This window comes from Scyliorhinus torazame, chromosome 4, assembly GCF_047496885.1.
Source record: "Scyliorhinus torazame isolate Kashiwa2021f chromosome 4, sScyTor2.1, whole genome shotgun sequence".
Lineage (NCBI taxonomy): Eukaryota > Metazoa > Chordata > Chondrichthyes > Carcharhiniformes > Scyliorhinidae > Scyliorhinus > Scyliorhinus torazame.
Window position 1 is genome coordinate 174,214,036 of NC_092710.1, and position 23,069 is coordinate 174,237,104.

The following is a 23,069-nucleotide window of genomic DNA, read 5'->3' on the forward strand; positions in this document are numbered from 1 at the left end:
ATAGAACATTACAGCGCAGTACAGGCCCTTCGGCCCTCGATGTTGCGCCGGCCTGTGAAACCACTCTAAAGCCCATTTACACTATTTCCTTATCGTCCATATGTCTATCCAATGACCATTTGAATGCCCTTAGTGTTGGCGAGTCCACTACTGTTGCAGGCAGGGCATTCCACACCCTTACTACTCTCTGAGTAAAGAAACTACCTCTGACATCTGTCCTATATCTATCTCCCCTCAATTTAAAGCTATGTCCCCTCGTGCTAGACATCACCATCCGAGGAAAAAGGCTCTCGCTGTCCACCCTATCCAATCCTCTGGTCATCTTGTATGCCTCAATTAAGTCGCCTCTTAACCTTCTTCTCTCTAACGAAAACAGCCTCAAGTCCCTCAGCCTTTCCTCATAAGATTTTCCCTCCATACCAGGCAACATTCTGGTAAATCTCCTCTGCACCCTTTCCAATGCTTCCACATCCTTCCTATAATGCGGCGACCAGAATTGAATGCAATACTCCAAAGGCGGCCGCACCAGAGTTTTGTACAGCTGCAACATGACCTCATGGCTCCGAAACTCAATCCCTCTACCAATAAAAGCTAACACACCGTACACCTTCTTAACAACCCTCTCAACCTGGGTGGCAACTTTCAGGTATCTATGTACATGAACACCGAGATCTCTCTGCTCATCCACACTGCCAAGAATCTTACCATTAGTCCAGTACTCTGTCTTTCTGTTATTCCTTACAAAATGAATCACCTCACACTTTTCTGCATTAAACTCCATTTGCCACCTCTCAGCCCAGCGCTGCAGCTTATCTATGTCCCTCTGTAACTTGTAACATCCTTCTGCACTGTCCACAACTCCACCGACTTTAGTGTCATCTGCAAATTTACTCACCCATCCTTCTACCCCCTCCTCCAGATCATTTATAAAAATGACAAACAGCAGTGGCCCCAAAACAAATCTTTGTGGTACGCCACTAGTAACTGGACTCCAGTCTGAACATTTCCCATCAACCACCACCCTTTGTTTTCTTCCAACTAGCCAATTTCTGATCCAAACTGCTAAATCACCCTGAATCCCATGCCTCCGTATTTTCTGCTGTAGCCTACCGTGGGGAACCTTATCAAATGCTTTACTGAAATCCATATACACCACATCAACTGCTTTACCCTCATCCAACTGTTTGGTCACCTTCTCAAAGAACTCAATAAGGTTTGTGAGGCACGACCTACCCTTCACAAAACCGTGTTGACTATCTCTAATCAAATTATTTCTTTCCAGATGATTATACATCCTATCTCTTATAACCTTTCCAAGATTTTGCCCACAACAGAAGTAAGACTCACTGGTCTATAGTTACCGGGGTTGTCTCTACTCCCCTTCTTGAACAAGGGGACAACATTTGCTATCCTCCAGTCTTCTGGCACTATTCCTGTAGACAAAGGTGGCTTAAAGATCAAAGCCAAAGGCCCAGCAATCTCCTCCCTAGCTTCCCAGAGAATCCTAGGATAAATCCCATCCGGCCAGGGGACTTATCTATTTTCACACTTTCCAGAATTGCTAACACCTCTTCCTTATGAACCTCAAGCCCTTCTAGTCTAGTAGCCTGAATCTCAGTATTCTCCTCGACAACATTGTCTTTTTCCTGTGTGAATACTGACGAAAAATATTCATTTAGCACCTCTCCCATCTCCTTGGACTCCAAGCACAACTTCCCACTACTGTCCTTGACTGGCCCTACTCTTACCCTAGTCATTCGTTTATTCCTGACATATCTATAGAAAGTTTTAGGGTTATCCTTGATCCTATCTGCCAAAGACTTCTCATGTCCCCTCCTGGCTCTTCTTAGCTCTCTCTTTAGGTGCTTCCCAGCTAACTTGTAACTCTCGAGCGCCCTAACTGAACCTTCATGTCTCATCTTTACATAAGCCTCCTTCCTCTTGACAAGTGTTTCGACTGCTTTAATAAGCCATGGTTCCCTTGCTCGACCGCTTCCTCCCTGCCTGACAGGTACATACTTATCAAGGACACCCAGTAGCTGTTCCTTGAACAAGCTCCACATTTCCATTGTGCCCATCCCCTGCAGTTTGCCTCTCCATCCGATGCATCCTAAATCTTGCCTCATCGCATCATAATTGCCTTTCCCCCAGATATAACTCTTGCCCTGCGGTATATACCTATCCCTTTCCATCACTAAAGTAAACATAATCGAATTGTGGTCACTATCACCAAAGTGCTCACCTAACTCCAAATCCAACACCTGTCCTGGTTCATTACCCAGTACCAAATCCAATATGGCCTCGCCTCTCGTTGGCCTATCTACAATAAACCCCAGGCATCTCTTCAGGGCCTGGGGGCAGTGGGGGAGGGGGAGTTCCAGGAGGGGGCGCATGCGGTCGGGGTCGGGCCCTCGGACTCCATTCTCCACAACGTAGCCAAGGATGGCCCGGTGGACTGTACGGAAAACACATTTTTCCTTATTGTAGGTGAGTTTCATGAGTTTAGCGGTGTGGAGGAAGTGCCAGGGGTTTTCGTCATGGTCCTGCTGGTCATGGCCGCAGATGGTGACTTTATCTAAGTACGGGAATGTGGCCCGCAGCCCCTACTGGTCAATCATTCGGTCCATTTCTCGTTGGAAGACCGAGACCCCATTGGTGACGCCGAAGGGAACCCTGAGGAAGTGGTAGAGGCGGCCATCTGCCTCGAAGGCAGTGTATTGGTGGTCCTCCAGGCGGATAGGGAGTGGTACGCGGACTTCAAGTCAACTGTGGAGAAGACTCGATACTGCGCAATCTGGTTGACCATGTCAGATATGCGGGGGAGGGGGCATGCTTCGAGCTGCGTGTACTGGATGATGGTCGGACTGTAGTCGATGACCATCCAGTGCTTCTCCCCAGTTCTTGAAGACCACCACTTGGGCTCTCCAGGGGCTGGTACTAGCCTCAATGATCCCCTCTCGCTGGAGGCGCTGGACCTCCGACCTGATAAAGGCCCTGTCCCGGGCACTGTATCGTCTGCTCCTAGTAGCGACGGGCTTACAGTCCGGGGTGAGGTTAGGAAAGTGCGAGGGTGGGGCGACCTTAAAGGTCGCGAGGCTACAGACGGTGAGGGGGGGCAGGGGTCCGCCGACCTTTAAAGTAAGGCTTTGGAGGTGGCACTGGAAGTCGAGCCCCAGTAATAGGGCAGCACAGAGATGGGGAAGGACGTAGAGCTTAAAGTTAGTGTACTCTACGCCTTGTACAGTAAGGGTCACGACACAATACCCCCGGATTTCTACTAAATGTGATCCGGAAGCCAGGGCGATTTTCTGGGTCGCGGGTAAAATTGGGAGGGAGCAGCGCCTTACCGTATCTGGGTGTATGAAGCTGCCTGTGCTCCCGGAGTCGAAAAGGCAGGCCATCTCGTGCCCATTGATCCGGACGGTCATCATAGATTTTGTGAGGTGATGAGGCCGGGACTGGTCGAGCGTGATGGAGTGGTCTCAAGATGGCAGCCCCCATGGGTCGCGCGTGGCGGGTGGCATTGGAGATGGCGTCAAAGATGGCGGCCACCATGGGTCGCGCGTGGCGGGTGGCGTACAAGATGGCGGCCCCCATGGGTCGCACGTGGCGGGCGAAATCGAAGATGGCGGTGAAGATGGCGGCACCCATGGGTCGCACATGGTGGGTGGCGCAGCAGCATGTGGCGGCCCCGACAGGCAGTGCTGGGCCTAGGGGTTTTAGGGAGAGATCGGGCCTGGCAGGCTTTCGCAAAGTGGCCCTTCCTCCCTCACCCGTTGCAAGTCGCGTTCCGTGCAGGTCAGCGTTGTCTGGGATTCTTACACTGGCCGCAAAAGTAGCACTTCAGGCTTCTGGCTTTGGCGGGCTGCTGCGCGGCACAGGCTTGCGCCGCACTCGAGTCGGATGATGGCGGCACCCACGAGGTCCACAAGGGTGCCGCGTGGTCAGAGGTGTAGGCCTCCATGTTCTGGAAGGCCACCTCCAGCGAGTTTGAGAGCTGCACTGTCTCTGGGAGGCCGAGTGTACCCCTCAATCGCTGGCGGATGTAGTTCGATTTAATGCCTGCGACATAGGCATCCCTGATCAACAGCTCCGTGTGTTGGGTTGCCCATACTGACTGGCAAGCACAGTTCCGGCCTAGTACCCACAAGGCACGCAGGAATTTGGCTTGTGATTCCCCAGGGCATTGTCGCATCGTAGCAAGAAGGTTCCTAGCATACACCTCGTTTACAGACTTTACATATTGCCCCTTTAGCAGCATTATCGCCTCCGTATACGAGGGGGCGTCCCTGATGAGAAGGAAAACCTGCGGGCTCATCCGTGCGCTGGGTATCTGCTGCTCTTGGAGGTCGGTGAAGTCTTCGGTGGAGGATCCGAGGTACGCTTCGAAGCAGCTTAGCTAGTGCCCGAATGTTGCAGTGGCGTCGGCTGCCTGTGGGTCCAGCTCCAGGCGATCAGGCTTGAGCGATGAATTCATCTCAGAAGTTTAGTTTATTAAAATGATGTGCCATCAATTAACACAAGACGAGTAGTGAACGTAACTGAGCTTTAATAAACTAAACAGAAAGCCTCCTGGCCTCCGATCCCGAACTGGGTCAGAGGCGGAGACCAGTCACCTTTATACCGAGCCCAAGGGGAGGCGGAACCATCAGGCAGTGGTTTACCACATTACATGTAATACAGTAGCCGTTTACCACAATACACATATTATATACTACAGTAGTTTACCAGACACCTTCTGGTAGCTGACAGTGAATGCAGTTGTGTAAGCCTGAAAGCAGACAGTCTTCCCATCATCTCTTCGTTAACGTTACATGCCAGAAAAGACCTGCAAGTAAAGAGAGGAAAAGTTTGATGATGGAGGTGAAATTCATCACATGGAGGGTATCATGCTTGTTATTAACTCTTAATACGAGGACTGAAGATTTTATATTAATTAATTGTCAGAGATTCCCGACCACATGGAAAATTGCTCAAATAATCCCAATTCACAAAAAACCAAAGCGACCAAGAGATTTTTCTCTTCAATGAGAGTGAGTGCTCATACCAGTTGACATTAAGGTGCTATAATTATGTAGCTACTGTTAACAAAGTGGTTGTTATCTCCTGCCCACAGTCCCAACATTTTTCTTGAGAGTTAACATATGTCAATTATGCTCCCAGTGACATTGTGCGAATGACATTTGTTTGGTTGTCAATTAACACTGAGTAGGAGACTTGCAGATTCACCCGAAACTTGTGTTGCTTGCATGTAACTTTAATTTCCCATAATTGAAAGTAACATCAAACCACTAAAGGGAGCAATGTTTGACAGCTGAGTGGTCAGAGATGAATGCAGAAATAGACAAAGAGAAGATGGCAGCAAGTCAGGGTGACGGAGGATGGACTTGAAGATTTGACAGCTTAGGAAGAGGAATCTCAGTTACAATCAGTATTTCATGAGTACCATCTACGTGATATTGAGTACAATCTATGTGATATTGCCTCAGCAAGGCAGGGGTTCCTGCTCCAAGTAGCTAGTGGCGGACAGAAAAGCCATGTGCCTCAAGAAATTGGAAACCATTGCCTCTTACAAATGGCAGACAGGAAAAGACAGTTTGGTACATCTAGCTTGTTGCACACAACTTTGATACCTTATGCATCACAACAGACCACGTTCCACCTCACTCAAAAACATGTGGTGCAGGAATTTGGGCTTTTGAGTATCAATTGTTTTAAGCAAAATGAGTGCCCTGAGCATTCCATGATAGCATCCTTTTGCAAGCAAATACCTGTGGTACATATCACACTGGGTGCGATACTGGTGAGGGCGTTAGCACATGCAGTGTCACCTGCCATAAGTATGCAGAGCAGGCAGATCATGCAGCCATTGGTTTGATGTCATTGGTGCCATTTTGTAGCTCAATGCTTTATTGATTGATTGATTGATTGATTGGTTGATTGATTTATTGTCACATGTACCGAAGTACAGTGAAAAGTATTTTTCTGTGGCCAAGGGAACATACACAATACGTTCACAATAGACAAAAAGAATAATCCACAAAGTACTTTGACAAATAGTGATTTGTTACAGTGGCCAACAAGGGCCAAATAAAGCAAATACATGAGCAACAGTAACATATATATAGTTGTGAATAGTGTTCCTACGGGGAACAGGTCAGTCCAAGGGTGCGTTGTTGAGGAGTCTAGTAGCTGTGGGGAAGAAGCTGTTCCTATGTCTGGATGTGCGGGTCTTCAGACTTCTGTATCTTCTGCCTGATGGAAGGGGCTGGAAGAGGGCAAAGCCTGGGTGTGAGGGGTCTCTGACAATGCTGTCTGCCTTTCTGACGCAGCGGGAGGTGTATACCGAATCAATGGGAGGATGGCAAGCTTGTGTGATGCGTTGGGCTGAGTTCACCACACTCTGCAGTTTCTTGAGATCTTGGGCTGAGCAGTTGCCAAACCAAGCAGTGTTGCAGCCTGATAGGATGCTCTCTATGGCACATCTGTAGAAGTTTGTGAGAGTCCTGGTCCATGTCGATGCAGACATGCCTAATTTATTTAGCTTCCGTAGGAAGTAGGGACGTTGTTGGGTTTTCTTGACTGTTGCATCAACGTTGAGCGGACCAGGGCAGACTGTTGGTGATGGTTGATGTGTTATCCGTGTTGGATTAACACAGACTGCAACTCGATGCAGTGTCACTTGAAAACAGGCTTCCAACGCTGTAGATGATTCAACACTGTTTTATTGAACTTGCCGGGTAATGTACACAGTTCGCTGTGGGTCGACACTCAATTAATCTAAGCTTGCTAACCTTGGTCTGGCTTGCCCAGACTTGCTCTGTGCCATGTGTAGTAGGTGCTGACTGTACATTGCACCCTGACCGTTGCGACAGCTATCACCAGTACGAAGAGGCCGAGCCTTCCTGCCTCGTGTGTTTTATATTGGTAATGTACCCTGTAGTGTCCTGCCTGGTGATTGGTTGTTCTGTATTCTGTGTGGTGATTGGTTCCTGTGTGTGTCCCTCACTGCCTGTCTGTATCTCTTTATGAACATGACTGCATATAATGACATCTCCCCTTTTTAAATAGATTTTGGATGCTTGTGGCTGTGTGCTTGTATTTACATGTGTGACTATGTGCAAAATGGTGAGTGAGTGAACATGTATACATGGGAAGGTGTCTATCGTGCACATACAGTACAAGGTGAACAAAATTTACACAGTTAAAGTCTATAAGTCCAGTCTTTGTGGTGGGCGACGGATTCTTGTCGACCGCCTCAGGGATGGCGAGGGGGACGCCGGCGACTCGACAGGCGGGTTTGCTGCCAGATTGGCGGGCTCGTAGTTTGAAATGTCCGGAGGAGGTGCCTCGACATACAGAGGGGTGTGATCATGTGGTGGTGGGCAGGCAACTTTGCGCAGTGCCCTTCTGTTGCGCCTGAGAATGGAGCCATCAGCCATGCGAACAACGAAAGACCTGGGGGCAGCCTGTCGAACAACAACAGCTGGGGCTGACCAACCTCCCTCAGGCAGCTTGATGCGAACAACATCTTCTGGAGCCAGCACAGGTAAATCAGTGGCATGAGCATCATACGTGATCTTCTGCTGGTCCCTGAGTCGCTGCACTTTTCTTAGCACCGGGAGGTGATCAAGGTCTGGAACGTGGATGGCTGGAACAGTTGTCCACAGGTTGCGATTCATGAGTAGTTGAGCCGGAGTCAGACCAGTCGACAGAGGGTTGCCCTGTATGCCAACAGTGCAAGGTTAAAATCAGATGCAGAGTCTGCAGCCTTGCGGAGCAGCTGCTTGACAATGTGGACCCCTTTTTCCACCTTCCCGTTTGACTGCGGGTAATGGGGACTGGATGTGACATATTTGAAGTGGTAGGATTGTGCAAAGTTGGACCACTCTTGGCTGTGGAAACATGGACCATTGTCGCTCATCACTGTCAGTGGTATACCGTGCCTGGCAAACGTCTCTTTGCAGGCCTTGATGACTGATTTTGACGTGAGGTCCAACAGCTTCACAACTTCTGGGTAGTTCGAAAGGTAAGCGACCGGAAGTACATAGTCACGCCCATTTGCATTCCCACCTTGGACCACGGAGAGGTCGCGAGCTCATGTTGTTGGAGCGTCTCCTAGGGCTGAGATGGTTGGAATCTCTGGCATGTGATGCAATTGAGGACCATATGGAGATGTCCTGGCTGATCCCAGGCCAGTAAACTGCCTGTCGAGCTCTTAGTCGGCATTTCACGACTCCAAGGTGACCCTCATGGATCTGCTTGAGCACCATGGCCTACATGCTGTGGGGGACAACAATTCGATCCAGTTTCAGAATGATCCCTTCAACAACCATCAAATCATCCTTGACATTAAAAAACTGGGGGCATTGCCCCTTGCGCTGCCCATTTGCGAGGTGGTGCATTATCCTTTGTAGCAGAGGGTCTTTGGCAGTTTCTGCTCGTATCTGGACGACACGTTCATCAGTAGCCGGGAACTTACTGGCGCACATCTGCACCTGTACCTCAATTTGGCGAATGAAGTCTACATGTTCGCAGGGCGAGGTGATGGATCTGGATAGCGCATCCGGGATTATCAGCTCCTTGCCCGGTGTGTAGACGAGGTCGAAATCATATCAGCGGAGTTGCAGAAGAATGCGCTGTAGCTGGGGTGTCATGTCGTTTAAGTCCTCCTGGATGATGTGGACTAAGGGTCTGTGGTCTGTTTCCACCATGAACTTTGGCAGACCGTATGCGTAATCGTGGAATTTAACGATTCCTGTTAGAAGACCCAGGCACTCCTTTTCAATCTGTGCGTACCTTTGCTTGGTCGGAGTCATGGCCCTGGATGCGAATGCCACTGGAGCCCAGGACGAGGAGTCATCTTTCTGGAGGAGCACCGTACCAATGCCGTCCTGGCTTGCATCCGTGGATATTTTCGTTTTCTTGGTCGGATCAAAGAACGCCAGGACTGGGGCCGTGGTGAGCTTTGCCGTGAGCTCCATCCATTCCGCTTGATGTGTTGGTGTCCACTGGAATACTGTGGTCTTTTTTACTAGATGCCGGAGGGCTGTGGTGTGGGATGCCTTTGTTAGGAATGAATTTTCCCAGAAAGTTCACCATCCCCAGGAAGCCTTTTTGTCCTCTGGGGTCTTCATGGCATTGATTGCCGTTACTTTGTCGGAATCAGGTTGCACACCCTGCTGGGATATTTGGTCGCCCAGAAATTTGATTGAAGACAGACCAAATGAGCATTTGGCCCTGTTTAGCTTGAGGCCATTCTCGTGGACCCTTTTAAAGACGTTTCAGCCGATCTATGTGCTCCTCGGGGGTCGTGGACCAGATTATCACGTCATCCACATAGACTCGCACACCCTCGATGCCCTCCATCATTTGCTCCATTATGCGGTGAAAGACCTCGGAGGCTGAAATGATACCGAAAGGCATGCGGTTGTAACAGAACCTGCCGAACGGAGTGTTAAACGTGCAGAGCTTCCTGCTGGAGTCGTCCAGTTGTGTCTGCCAGAAACCAAGTGAGGCGTCCCGCTTGGTAAAGAATTCGGCGTGTGCCATCTCAGAGGTTAATTCTTCCCGCTTCAGGATCGGGTAGTGCTCCCTCATGATGTTGCGATTGAGGTCTTTGGGATCGATACAGATTAGTATTTCGCCTGAGGCTTCTTCACGCAGACCATGGAGCTGACCCTGTCTGTTGGTTCCGTGACCCTTGAGATGATGCCCTGGCTTTGGAGCTCTTGCAGCTGCGCTTTTAAACAATCCTTTAAAGGAGCCGGCACCCTGCGTGGTGCATGAATGACTGGGGTGGCATCCGGCTTGAGTAGTATTTTGTAGCGATACGGGAGCGTGCCCATCCCATCGAACACATCAGGATATTGTGTGAGGATGTCGTCTGTGTCAGCCTGTAGATTCACATGAGATGAGGCAGTCGGAGGTGCAGAGGACATGGCATGGATTTGCTGTACCAAATTAAGGAGTTTACATGCACGGGCACCGAGCAGGGATGCCTTGTCAGGCCTGACAATCTTGAATCTTAACGTCGCCGTGATCGCCTTATGGGATACGACTAGATGACATGTTCCACTAGCAGCTATGGCATTGCCATTGTGATCAAGGAGCTGGCAGGCTGGTGGAAGAATTTTGGGTTGGTCTCGGATGCTGTCGAGGTCTGCCCAGGATATGAGGTTTGCAGACGCACCAGTGTCCAGTTTGAATTGGATTCTGCACTGATTCACTTTAACGACAGCGCGCCATTCGTCACCAGAATCCACACTTAGGATTGAGAGGCGCTTTGCATGAGTGGAGGAGACATTCTCACGTGTGGTGATAATGCCCACCTGATATGGAGACTCGAGGCAGTCATCATTTGGGTCCCTTGGGCTTTCGGGATCGGAATCCAGCATGCCTTGCTGTATGCAGTGTACAGGTCTGCGTTGCAGCTGGGATCGCTGGCTTTTGACTGGTGGAGCGGACCTGCATAAGGCCACATAATGGCCAAGCTTTCCACATTGGAAACATCGCCTTCCTTTCACTGGGCATTGTCGCTTTAAGTGGGCGGAGCCACAATTTCAGCACTTCATGACGCTGACGTCAGTGCATTCCGTACGCCTTCGCGCATGCGCAGTGCGGTCAGCCGACATTCGCACATGCAAGGTATGGTTTTCGGCCGCATTGTCCTCCCAGTCGCGGTGCGCCTGCACAGGGCCTCGTGGAAAGCCCGCGAAACGGCCACTGAAGCCCACGAAACGGCCACTCTCCTCAATGCTCAGGCCCTGCAGCCTAGCGATGGCTTGTACAGTTTCTGCCTCGTGGGAGGCTAGTTTTGCCGTTTCTGGCGCCTTGATGTGTCGGTAACAATTTTTGCAATGTTCATGAGCAACGCACGTTTCAGTGGCGATCGGGAGGGTCATACGTTTGATTTTAAGGAGCTGCTCCCGCAGGGAGTCGGAGTGGACCCCGAAAACGATCTGATCCCAGATCATGGAGTCAACAGTCGAGTCATAGTTACATGACTGCGCTAAGATGCGGAGATGGGTCAAAAAGGAGTGAAAAGGTTTGTCCTTACCCTGAAGCCTCTGTTGGAAGTTGTACCGTTCAAAGCTTTCATTCACCTCGACTTCACGGTGGCTGTCGAATTTCTGCAGAATGGTCTGGGACTTTGGTTTATCTTCTCCTTGGGAAATGTGAGCGAGTTAAAGATGTGGATGGCGTGATCCCCCGCCGTCGAAAGGAGCAGCGCGATTTTCCTGGCATCTGATGCTTCCTCAAGGTCGGATGCCGCGAGATGTAGGTGGAACTTCTGTCTGAAGACCCTCCAGTTGGTGCCGAGGTTGCCGGAGATCCGGAGCTGCGGAGGGGCCTGGATCTTTTCCATACCGCTGGCTGTTCGCTACTTGCTTTCCGGTCGTTTCAGATTTACTCGAGGTAGGTCCGTTAGAGAATAGTTTCCTGGTACCATGATGTGTTATCTGTGTTGGATTAACACGGACTGCAACTCGATGCAGTATCACTTGAAAACAGGCTGCCAACGCTGTAGATGGTTCAACACTGCTTTATTGAACTTGCCGAGTAATGTACACTGTTCGCTGTGGGTCGACACTCAATTAATCTAAGCTTGTTAACCCTGGTCTGGCTTGCCCAGACTTGCCCTGTGCCATGTGTAGTAGGTGCTGACTGTACATGCTACAGCTATCACCAGTACGAAGAGGCCAAGCCTTCCTGCCTTGTGTGTTTTATACTGGTAATGTACCCTGTAGTGTCCTGCCTGGTGATTGGTTGTTCTGTATTCTGTGTGGTGATTGGTTCCTGTGTATGTCCCTCACTGCCGTGCTACGCTTCCTGAAGTCGATGATCAGTTCCTTGGTCTTCCTCTGCTGTGGTGGGTTTCGAAACCCGGTCCCCAGAGCATTACCCTGGGTCTCTGGGTTACTAGTTCAGTGTGCCACCGCAGTCTCTGGAATCCTGGGGAATATCGTTTTAGGAGAGGAGATGAAACTACCAGGAAGTGCTCAGTCATTGAGGCAGTCCGAGTCAGAGCGGCTCTGGGGGAGTTCTGAGTCTAGATCTTTGAAAGTGCAGGATTGGAATCCCTTGTGAAGGATTCAGAGATTTAATGAAATTGTATAACTCACGGTGAATGCTTATGGCTGGGTGGGTTCTTAGAAATCTGTGGACGCTGTCTTGGTTGCATTTGTCATTTACTCTGCAGTATGGTGTGTTTGACCACAGTTTGTCTATTAATTCACATGTACCTCATACTTACTCTGAATGTTAAATGGTATAAATTGTTTTATCTTTTTAAACTTGTCTAGTAAATTTTATTTTTGTTTGGTCAAAACCCATGGAATCTTGTGGCTTTATTCCAAAAGCAAATGTATTTAATCTCAACCTTTAACTATCTTAATCAGAACCTTACTGGTCCCTAACCAGACCTCCCCCTCCCCACATTAAGGGGCCTGGCCTAGGATCATAACAATCCTCGCTGAAATCTGACACTTGCCGCAGCTGCAACAGCCACCTCAGAGCAGGGTGTCAAATTTAGTGGTTTTAGCGCCATCAGTGGTTACTGCCTGAGGTTACTGAACATCTTCTAGCGCTACATTCATGTCCTAGCATTGAACTCCATGGTTATCTCCTTCTACTATCTTCTGAGCATGTGTCTAAAGGCCATCCTGCCCCTCTTGTTGATACAGGTCATCTCTCCTACTTTCCACCTACGATACCAAAGGCTTCCAATGCAACATTCAAAAATATTGCCGCCTGCTCACTCTCCTATTGTGCCATTTTTCCAGGGAAAGAAAGATGGAATTGAGATTGAGAGAGAGAGAGAGAGAGGGAAGATGTTTAAACAGTTTTTTGAAATAATTTTAAAAGTTTTAATTTTTATATTTTTAGTGACAATTTAAATCTGAGGGAATAAAACTCCACACTTGCAAAAATTAATTTTCATTGCCAGTGATGTTGTTTGGCACCAATGAATCACTAGAAATGTATTTAACTGCAATGGACAAGCCTTAATATTTTCTGGGTTGCAACTTCACACCATTTGTGGTGTTTTGTTGTTAAAACTCTTGGTGAGATACCAGTTTGGTGCAGCTTCTGGAGAAGCAGGGTAACTCAGATAGCCTGATTTCCACATTTAGCAGCATGTATGGTCACCCGGATTTGCTGTCCAATATACACCTTAAACACAGTGAAGGCTGATAGTCTCGTTGTTATCTTTACTGCAAGATCCAGGCCAATAACTCACATTTAACACACTTAAATGCACTAAGATAATTTATCCCTCCAAGTTTTGTTTCCTTTTTTCTTTCATAAAATTCCCCAAAAGTAGTGATTGTATTGACAGGCATTATTGCTGAATTTCACAATAACCCCAACTGCAAATTGTATTAACCTCCTATGCCTTGCAATGGAGAGGTCTCAGAATATGCACACATATGCATTTTAAAATAAGTATAAGCAATGAAGGCTGATACACTAAACTTCACCCATTTCATCAAAAACGTTTGTTTGCACAGAACTCCTGCAGTTGACAAATCCCAGTGTTGGGATAGCACAACACCTAAATATGGCTTGTGTTTTGAGAAATTGATCTTAGGGTCATCGACCTGAAACATTAACTCTATTTTGCTCCCCATAGATGCTGCCAGACCTGCTGAGTATTTCCAGTATTTGGGGTTTTTATTTGTGGCAAATGTTTATTATCGTCAAGCTTCATGTTATTCATCCAGTGGTCATATCTTGTACTTTTTCAGCTTTTGAATCATTTTTCTGAAAGAATATATATACATAGAAATTACATATTCCAACATTGTGTCAATATCTTGAAAGCACTTTTGAATAAAAGAACCATGATTTTTCAGCAATCTGAAGTGAGGAGTCGATGTTATCATTAATGCAATTTATGTGCAACTATAGAGCTTATTGTGCTTGGAGGGTTCCAGATTCCACAAGCCTCTTTAGTGAGTCTTCATCTATCACAGCATATTCTGTCCTGTAGCACACTTATCTACTTCATCGTTTTGCTTTGATGCCAATACAAACAACTCATATAAAAATCCTTTGGTACCAAATACTTATGAAGAACCCAGTATTAAGAGGTCAGACTGTTCCTTGCTTCAGAGAATTTCTTATTAAATCAACAATTAATAATAACTAAATTTTACATGAGTGTTCCAAGCACCAGCCGTTTTGGTAATGCACAAGAAATCAATGCATATTGAGAAGGAGAAAGAAAGAAAGCGAGAGGGAGCAAGCGAGAAAACAAATCAAAAAATTGATCATATTTATTTTAGCATTTCTCTCAACAATACACCCCAAAGCATTTTACAGTCAATTAACAATTTTGGAAATGTAGTCACATTTGTAATGAAAGTAGACACAGCAGGCAATTTTTCACACAACAATATTACAAAAAGCAGAGATAAATAACCAATTAATATTTTTAGGTATTGGTCAGGTCAGTGGAATCACTCCTCTGCTCCTCTGTGAGTGGTGTTTGACAATATTCATATGAAAAATCTTAAATTTCTAAACGTTTTAAATTGCACTTAGACTTGTTTTTCAAAAAGAATTTGAAGTATGTTCTGCATTCTATTATCTTGAAACTCTTTGGTCTCCAAACACTGATAGACAGAAAAATGACAAAATTGATTCCACATAAACAGCCACTTGATCAGGGCCGTGGTAAATGGTACTTGGGCCTATTTCCTTCCTTATGTCAATTAACCTGATTGACTATTTGTTTCCTCTAATTTAATTTGGTTTTTCTTTGCAACAAATAAATTATGTTATTTTAGTTAATAGATTTCTTAAATTTCATCAAATAAATTGAATTCAAAAGCGTAACTGACATAGCTGATGGCTAAAACTATGGGGTTAATTTTAGACTGGGTTGAGATGAAACAGGTGTTCTGAAGGTTTGGAGTGGATAGCTTTGAAATATAGTCACGGTGTATGAAGTTTATACTGTTCACTTATTTGTAATGTGATCAGTTCAAATTGGCTTAGCAAGGTGTAATTTTCCCTCAGACAAGAGTCCCTGCCTTTGTACTTGCTAAAAACCTGTTACATCTCTAACTTTGTACAGTTGTGATGAAAGTCAGATTAGTTTGTGACATGGAGGGGAGCTTGCTGATCGTGCTATTCTTCTAGGCAGTAGAGGTCATGGGTTTGAGAGCTGCAGTCTCTGTTATTGTTGTTTATGGTCTTGTATGTGGTAGTCGTGGATCTGGACTTACTGATAGAGTCAGACAGTTCACTCATAACAAGGTTTTACCAGCAAGATCATGGAGGTTGAACAAAATATGCCAAGCACAGAAAATAGATGAAGAATGTGGAGGTGACAAGGCTGTTAGCAAACTATTTATTGGATATTATGCCATCTATTTACAAGGTATATTCCACATAAGGCTTTACATATAACTATCTCTCTCAATCTTCACATGATGCTGTACTTTTTTATGCCCTGTTAGATCATACCATAATTTGCATTATTACCAATAGCATTGAGTAGGATACTGACCTGCTCTTTGACAGTTTTTCCTGCTAAACCCAGTTTTATTCCTACCTGGCAAACTTCTTGGCTTGCTCCAGGCTTTCCAAGTGGTCAAAGTACTCTGGCAAAAGTAGGAGTTTTCCATCTCGTCCTTTTATGGTGGCCACCATTATTCAATGTTCTTGATGTAGCAGGAACAGGCTGCATTGGCAGGAAGAAGGCTCCCAAAAAATGTGGACTACCATTCCGCATTCCTGCAAGAAGAGAGGCCATTTTAAATCCATTTGCTACAGCAAATAGCTCTTAGCAAAACACTTAAAGGAGGAGCAGCCAAGGTCAGGTACCATTCAGGAAATTGAAGACATTCAAGAAGTTGAAGAAGAAAAAGAACCTGAAGTACCATTCTTGGGCGAAATTAGGGAATCAAGTGAAAACTATTGAACTGCCGATATTATGGTCAACAAACGTCAGACAAATTTCAGGTGTTTTAATTCTGTCAGACACAGAAAAGTGGTTAAAATCAGAGATACTCCAGCCATCAACCACGATCCAGGTGATATTCAACTGTTAGGCATAGTTGCTTGCTAAACTCCAGCAATGGGGGAGAGAAATTACAAAACTTTGCATGTGACTAGCAATCAAGAATGCTCACGATTAAGCTGGAAACTTGGCACAGATTTAAAACTTCTCTTTAAAGATGATGAGTTGGAACATCTAGAAGAAACCAGATAGAAGATTTCCCTGGAAAAGCAGGTGAATGAACCGGACAAAAATATACAAGACAAACAGCAACAACAGCATTGTCATATATTTGTGATAGGAAGCCTGAATAGGAGGACATAAATCTTGTTGAGGAGGTAGAGTCAGACAGTTCACTCACAACAAGGTTTTACCAGCAAGATCATGGAGGTTGAACAAAATATGCCAAGCACAGAAAATAGATGAAGAATGTGCTCAAATACTATGAAAATGGACCATCTCATCTTAAAACTCATCAAGTAACACAGACATCTCAGTACTGTGGACAACTTATTAATCTGCGATGCGAGGCTGGTCATACCAAAAGTCAACAGATGCAAAATCCTTCAAAGAATATGTCATAATATCCACTCATGTATATAATGAGATGCAGACAGGCAGTGATTGACACACAGGATGACCAGTAAGCACACAACACAGCACAGCCAATCACCAGACAGGACACTGCCACTATAAAGCCAGAGGGCACTAGGTTTCCCGCTCTCTCGGACCCAGCTACTGAGACAGTCAGAGTCCACGAGCTAGCAAGCACAAACACCATGCGGTAGCTAGTAAGTCTGGTCAGGCTACTACAAGGTCACTAGTCAGATCAGTATAGTGTCGACCCACAGCTGAATATGTACAGCAGTTCATCTAGTTGAATAAAACAGTGTTGGATCTTCTCCTGTGTTAGACGTCTGTTTCTAACTTCCCTGCATTGAGTGCAGTCCACATCGAACCAACCTGCCTAACACATCAGAATACACCAGGGACAACTTTTCATTTTGAAATATTGTGCTCTGGCGTGAAATTCTATTTGGTGTCCAGGAAATTTCAAAATCTACTTTATTGCTTCTGCCTGCTTCATTATTATGCCACTTTCAATATGGTGAATTTTTCTCATGACTGCAAAAATATCTGTGTGTCCCTTCTAAAACTCCCACAACAATGTAATCCCCTAATTAGTTGATCTTTCATAGCTAAATATTAATAGCTTTCGATACAGCTGATTAATGCATACTCTCTTCAGGTCTTTAGGTGCTCCTGGTAAATTTTGCTTGTTCTATAATAGTGTTTTTCCAAAGTCTAAAATAAGTATTGGAGGTTTTGATAACTTCATATGATGCGGTGTCTGTGGTTGTGTCCTATCAGACCATAATGTCATCTGCACTACTGCCAATGCCATAGAGTAAGGTACTAACCTGCTCTTTTCTGCTAGCCCTGATTCTATTCTGTACCTGGAAAATCTGTTTTGTCACTTCTCGGCTTGATCCAGGTTCTTTTGTTTTTTGGCATTGTGGTTGTATAAGTTAACCTAAGGTTTAAGACATGGCAGGAGATCCCAGACCTGTGTCATGCTCCTCGTGTGCAATGTGAGAGTTCAGGGACACGTTCACTGACCCTGGTTCCTTCATGTGCAAGACGTGTGTCCAGGTGCAGTTCCTGTTAAGACTGCTTGATGGCTCTGGAGTTGCGGATGGATTCAGTTTCTGAGGAAGGAGTGGCTAGCACGTTTAGCGAGTTGTTCACACCACAGATAAAGAGTACTGAGGGAGATAGGAAATGGATGACCATCAGACAGAGGAAGAGTAGGAAGTCAGTGCAGGGGTCCCCTGCGGTCATCTCCTTCCAAAACAGATATACCGTTTTGAATACTGCTGGGGGAGATAGCTCACCAGGGGAAGGCAGCAGTAGCCAGGTTCATGGCACCGTGGCTGGCTCTGCTGCGCAGAATGGCAGGGGAAAAAGAGTGGTCGAGCTACTGTGATATGGGATTCGATTGTAACGGGAGCGTTTCTGCGGACACAAATGGGACTCCAGGAAGGTATGTTGCCTCATGGGTGCGAGGGTCCTGGATGTCTCAGAGCAGCTGCAGAGCATTCTAAAGGGGGAGATGAACATCCAGCTGTTGTGGTGCATATAGGCACCAACGATAGAGGTACAAAACGTAATGAGATGCTGAATTTAGGGAGTTAGGAGATTAACTAAAAAGTAGGACCTCAAAGGTAGTAATCTCAGGATTGCTCCCAGTGCCACGTGCTAGTCAGAGTAGGAATGACAGGATAGACAGGATGAATATGTGGCTTGAGAGATGGTGCAGGAGGGAGGGATTCAGATTTTTGGGACATTAGAACTGGTTCTGGGGAGGTGGGACCATTACAAATCAGACGGTCTACACCTGGACAGGACTGGAACCAATGTCCTAGGGCAGGCATTCCCAAAATGGGGGTCATGGGCTAGGTGTCGGGAGGGTCGCGGAGCCGTCCGTCGTGGTGCTCCCGATTGCGCAAATCTGAACACAACAGCCGCAGCAGCCGGCTTTTCACAATGTCGGCTGCAAGCGGACTTCAAAATGACGGCCGCGACCATATAAAAAAATGCGGGCAAACTGCGCATGCGTGCCCGCTCATCAGTGCTCATGCGCAGAACCGCGTGGTTCCATAAGCTCCAATAAGGAAAACTGATCAACTAGCACTTAAAGGCAAGATTTCACCTAAAATGTGAAGGGACTCGTTTTCTAATTCTGTTATGAATTTCTTTTCTATTTCTGATCCCAAAACCGACGGAGCTACCAACACCTAAGTAACCAAGGCCAGCAGCGCGGGTTCAATTCCCGTACCAGCCTCCCCGAACAGGTGCTGGAATGTGGCGATTAGGGGCTTTTCACAGTAACTTCATTCGAAGCCTACTTGTGACAATAAGCGATTTTCATTTTTCATTTAATTTCAAAACTGAGCGGTCGGAGCTGGACAGGTTGGCAGGAGAAATCTTACAGGTGGGCAGGAGATATTCGGAGTCTCCAAATGAGGAGCTTCTGAAGGAGCGTCATATCTTCAAATGGAGTTTGGGCTCCTTTCCACAAGAAAGGCGGAGGGTCAGCTGGGGAGGGTAAAAAGGGCAATATATGAACATGGGGAGAAAGCTAGCAGGATGCTGGCGCATCAGCTGAGGAAACAGGAGGCGGCGAGAGAGATCGGGAAAATAAAGGATACTAGGGGAAAGATGGTGACAGACCCGGGGGCGGTGAATGAAGTTTTCCGGGAATTTTATAGCCGGCTATACGAGTCAGAACCCCCGGTTGGGGAGGAGGGCATGAATCAATTCCTGGGGAGGCTAGAGTTCCCGAAGGTAGATGAGGAGCTGGTGGAGGCCATGGGGGGCCTGATTGGGCTTGGGGAGGTGATAGATGGACTGGGGGCGATGCAATCGGGTAAAGCCATGGGACCTGACAGATTCCCAGTGGAATTTTATAAGAAGTTCTCTGGGTTACTGGGGCCGCTCTTCAAGGCTTTTAACGAGTCCAAGGAGCTGGGAGTACTCCCCCCAACATTATCACAGGCATCAATCTCTCTCATGCTGAAGCGAGACAAAGATCAGGAGAGCTGTGGATCGTACAGGCCAATCTCCCTCTTGAATGGAGATGCCAAATTATTGGGAAAAATCCTGGCCACTCAAATAGAGGATTGTATCCCGGAGATAACTGGGGAGGATCAGACGGGATTTGTAAAGGGCAGGCACCTGACATCCAACATTAGACGTATTAATGTAATAATGATGCGAGCGGAGGGGCGCGAGGCTGAGGTGGTAGTTGCCATGGACGCGGAGAAGGCTTTCGACCGAGTGGAGTGGAAGTATCTATGGGATATTTTAGGCAGGTTTGGGTTTGGGCAGGGATTTGTGGAATGGGTCCGGCTATTGTACTAGGCCACGGTGGCAAATGTAAGAACTAACCAAGTTCGGTCAGAATACTTTAGTCTTTGTCGGGGACAAGGCAGGGATGCCCACTCTCCCCATTACTGTTTGCCATGGCCATAGAAACCTTAGCAATGGCTCTGAGAGCAGCGAATACCTGGAGGGGTATAGTGAGGGAGGGGTGGGGGTGGGGGTGGGTGGAACACAGGGTCTCTCTCTATGCGGACGATTTGCTGCTTTATATCACGGACCCAGTGGGGGGGGGATGACTGAAATCATGGAGGTTTTAGGAGAATTTGGGCAATTTTCAGGCTATAAGTTAAATATGGGAAAAGTGAGATGTTCAAGATTCAGGCACGGGGGCAGGAAAGGAGGTTGAAGGAGCTACCATTTAAGTGGTTGGGAGGAATTTTAGGTATCTGGGGGTTCAAGTGGCCAAGGATTGGGGGCAGCTTCACAAGTTAAATTTGGGCAAAGTAGTGGATCAAATGAGAAGGAATTTTTGTAGATGGGACATGCTCCTACTGACGCTGGCGGGGAGGGTTCAGATGGTGAAAATGACTGTCCTTCCGAGACTGCTTTTCTTTTTTCAGTGATTCCCGATTTTTGAACCAAAGGCATTTTTTAGAAGTATGAATGTGGCGATATTGAGGTTTATATGGGCGGGTAAAACCCCGAGACTAATGAGGACACTCCTGGAACGGGCCCGCGGGGAAGGGGGATTGGCTCTCCCGAGCTTCATTAACTATTACTGGGCTGCCAACATATCGACGGTCAGGGTGGGTAGTGGGGGAGGGGTCGGTCTGGGAGAGGATGGAGGCAGCATCCTGCAAAGGTACGAGTCTGGAGGCTGTACTGACGACGCCCCTGCCGTTCTCGCCGGCTCAGTACTCCACAAGTCCTATGGTGGTGGCAGCCCTGAGGGTGTGGGGACAATGAGGCAGCATATGAGACTGGAGGGGGTGTCAGTATGGTCACCGATCTGTGACAATCACTGGTTTGCCCCGGGGGCGGGGGGGGGGGGGGGGGGGGGGGAGGCTGGATGGGGTCTTTAAGGTATGGCAGCGGGCAGGGATTGAGAGGTTTTGGGATCTATTCATCCAGGAGGGCTTTCTGACCTTGGAGACATTAGAGGAGGTGTTTGATTTGCCGGGTGGGAACGAGTTTCAGTATCTTCAAGTGCGGGACTTTGTACGGAGACAGGTCCCAAGCTTTCTCGCCTCCCCCTAAGGGGACTACAGGATAAAGTGCTGTCAAAAACAGGGGTTGGAGGTGGGAAGGTTTCGGACATGTACAGGGAATTGTGAGAGTGAGAAGGGGCCCTATCAGAGAGGTGAAGAGGAAGTGGGAAGAGGAGCTAGGAGGGGAGCTGGAAACTGAACTGTGGGAAAAAGCCTTTAAAAGGGTAAATGCATCCTTGTCCTGTGCTAGACTTAGCTTGATTCAGTTCAAGGTAGTCCACAGGGCCCACATGACGGTAGCTCGGATGAGTAGGTTCTTCTAGGAGGTGGAGGACAGATGTGGGCGGTGTGAGGGTAGCCCGGACAACCATGTTCATATGTTTTGTGCATGTCCAAAACTGAGGGAATTCTGGCAGGGATTTGCAGATGTTATGTTGGAAGTCCTGGAAGGTAGGATAACTCCGAGTCCCGAATTGGCAATATTTGGGGTGTCGGAAGATCCGTGGGCAAAGCGGGGGAGGGAGGCCGTTATGCTGCAATTGTACAAGGTGTTGGTGAGGCCACATCTGGAGTATTGTGTTCAGTTTTGGTCTCCTTACCTGAGAAAGGACGTACTGGCACTGGAGGGAGTGCAGAGGAGATTCACTAGGTTGATCCCAGAGTTGAGGGGATTAGATTATGACGAGAGGTTGAGTAGACTGGGACTGTACTCATTGGAGTTTAGAAGGATGCGGGGGGATCTTATTGAAATATATAAAATTATGAAGGGAATAGATAGGATAGATGCGGGCAGGTTGTTTCCACTGGTCGGGGAAAGCAGAACTAGGGGGCATAGCCTCAAAATAAGGGGAAGTAGATTTAGGACCGAGTTTAGGAGGAACTTTTTCACCTAAAGGGTTGTGAATCTCTGGAATTCCTTGCCCAGTGAAGCAGTTACCATAGAATTTACAGTGCAGAAGGAGGCCATTCGGCCCATCGAGTCTGCACCGGCTCTTGGAAAGAGCACCCTACCCAAGGTCAACACCTCCACCCTATCCCCATAACCCAGTAACCCCACCCAACACTAAGGGCAATTTTGGACACCAAGGGCAATTTATCATGGCCAATCCACCTAACCTGCACATCTTTGGACTGTGGGAGGAAACCGGAGCACCCGGAGTTGAGGCTCCTTCTTTAAACGTTTTTAAGAACAAAATAGATACCTTTCTAAAGGGATTCGGGGATATGGTGTACGGGCCGGAGAGTGGAGCTGAGTCCACAAAGATCAGCCACGTTCTCATTGAATGGCGGAGCAGGCTCGAGGGGCCAGGTGGCCTACTCCTGTTCATAGTTCTTATGTTCTTATGTTCTTATATCCTGGCCTTCTCCTCCCTGGTGGCCCGGAGACGGATCTTGCTGAGATGGAGGGACTCGGAGTCCCCGAAATCAGGAGTGTGGTCAGCGATATGATAGAGTTTCTCAGTCTGGAGAAAATCAAGTTCGCTCTAAGAGGATCAATACAGGGATTCGCCCGGAGTTGGCAGCCGTCAATTTCATCAATTTCATTAACAAAAACTGAACGTCAGCAGTAAGGGGGGAAAGGGAAAAGGCGGGGGGGCTCAGCTCCACTTTCCGGCCCGAACACCATAACCCTTAATCCCTTTATTCTTCAAAAAACTATCTGTCTTATCTTAAAAACATTTAATGAAGGAGCCTCTACTGCTTCACTGGGCAAGGAATTCCATAGATTCACAACCCTTTGGGTGAAGAAGTTCCTCCTAAACTCAGTCCTAAATCTACTTCCCCTTATTTTGAGGCTATGCCCCCTAGTTCTGCTTTCACCCGACTGTGGAAACAACCTGCCCGCATCTATCCTATCTATTCCCTTCATAATCTTATATGTTTCTATAAGATCCCCCCTCATCCTTCCAAATTCCAACGAGTACAGTCCCAGTCTACTCAACCTCTCCTCGTAATCCAACCCC

At 47.3% G+C, this 23,069-nt stretch overlaps 1 long non-coding RNA gene across 1 annotated transcript in view; it reads right to left on the minus strand.

Annotated features, from left to right (window-relative positions):
- Positions 1–4,691: 4,691 nt before the first annotated feature.
- The window catches only part of LOC140411673 (uncharacterized), a 43,590-nt gene continuing 25,212 nt past the window's right edge, over positions 4,692–23,069 (minus strand). Inside the window, exons 2-3 of the long non-coding RNA XR_011940947.1 lie at positions 15,566–15,747; positions 4,692–4,828 (exon numbers count right to left, since the gene is read on the minus strand). This is a non-coding gene — a long non-coding RNA (uncharacterized lncRNA). The remainder of the gene's footprint in view (positions 4,829–15,565; positions 15,748–23,069) is intronic.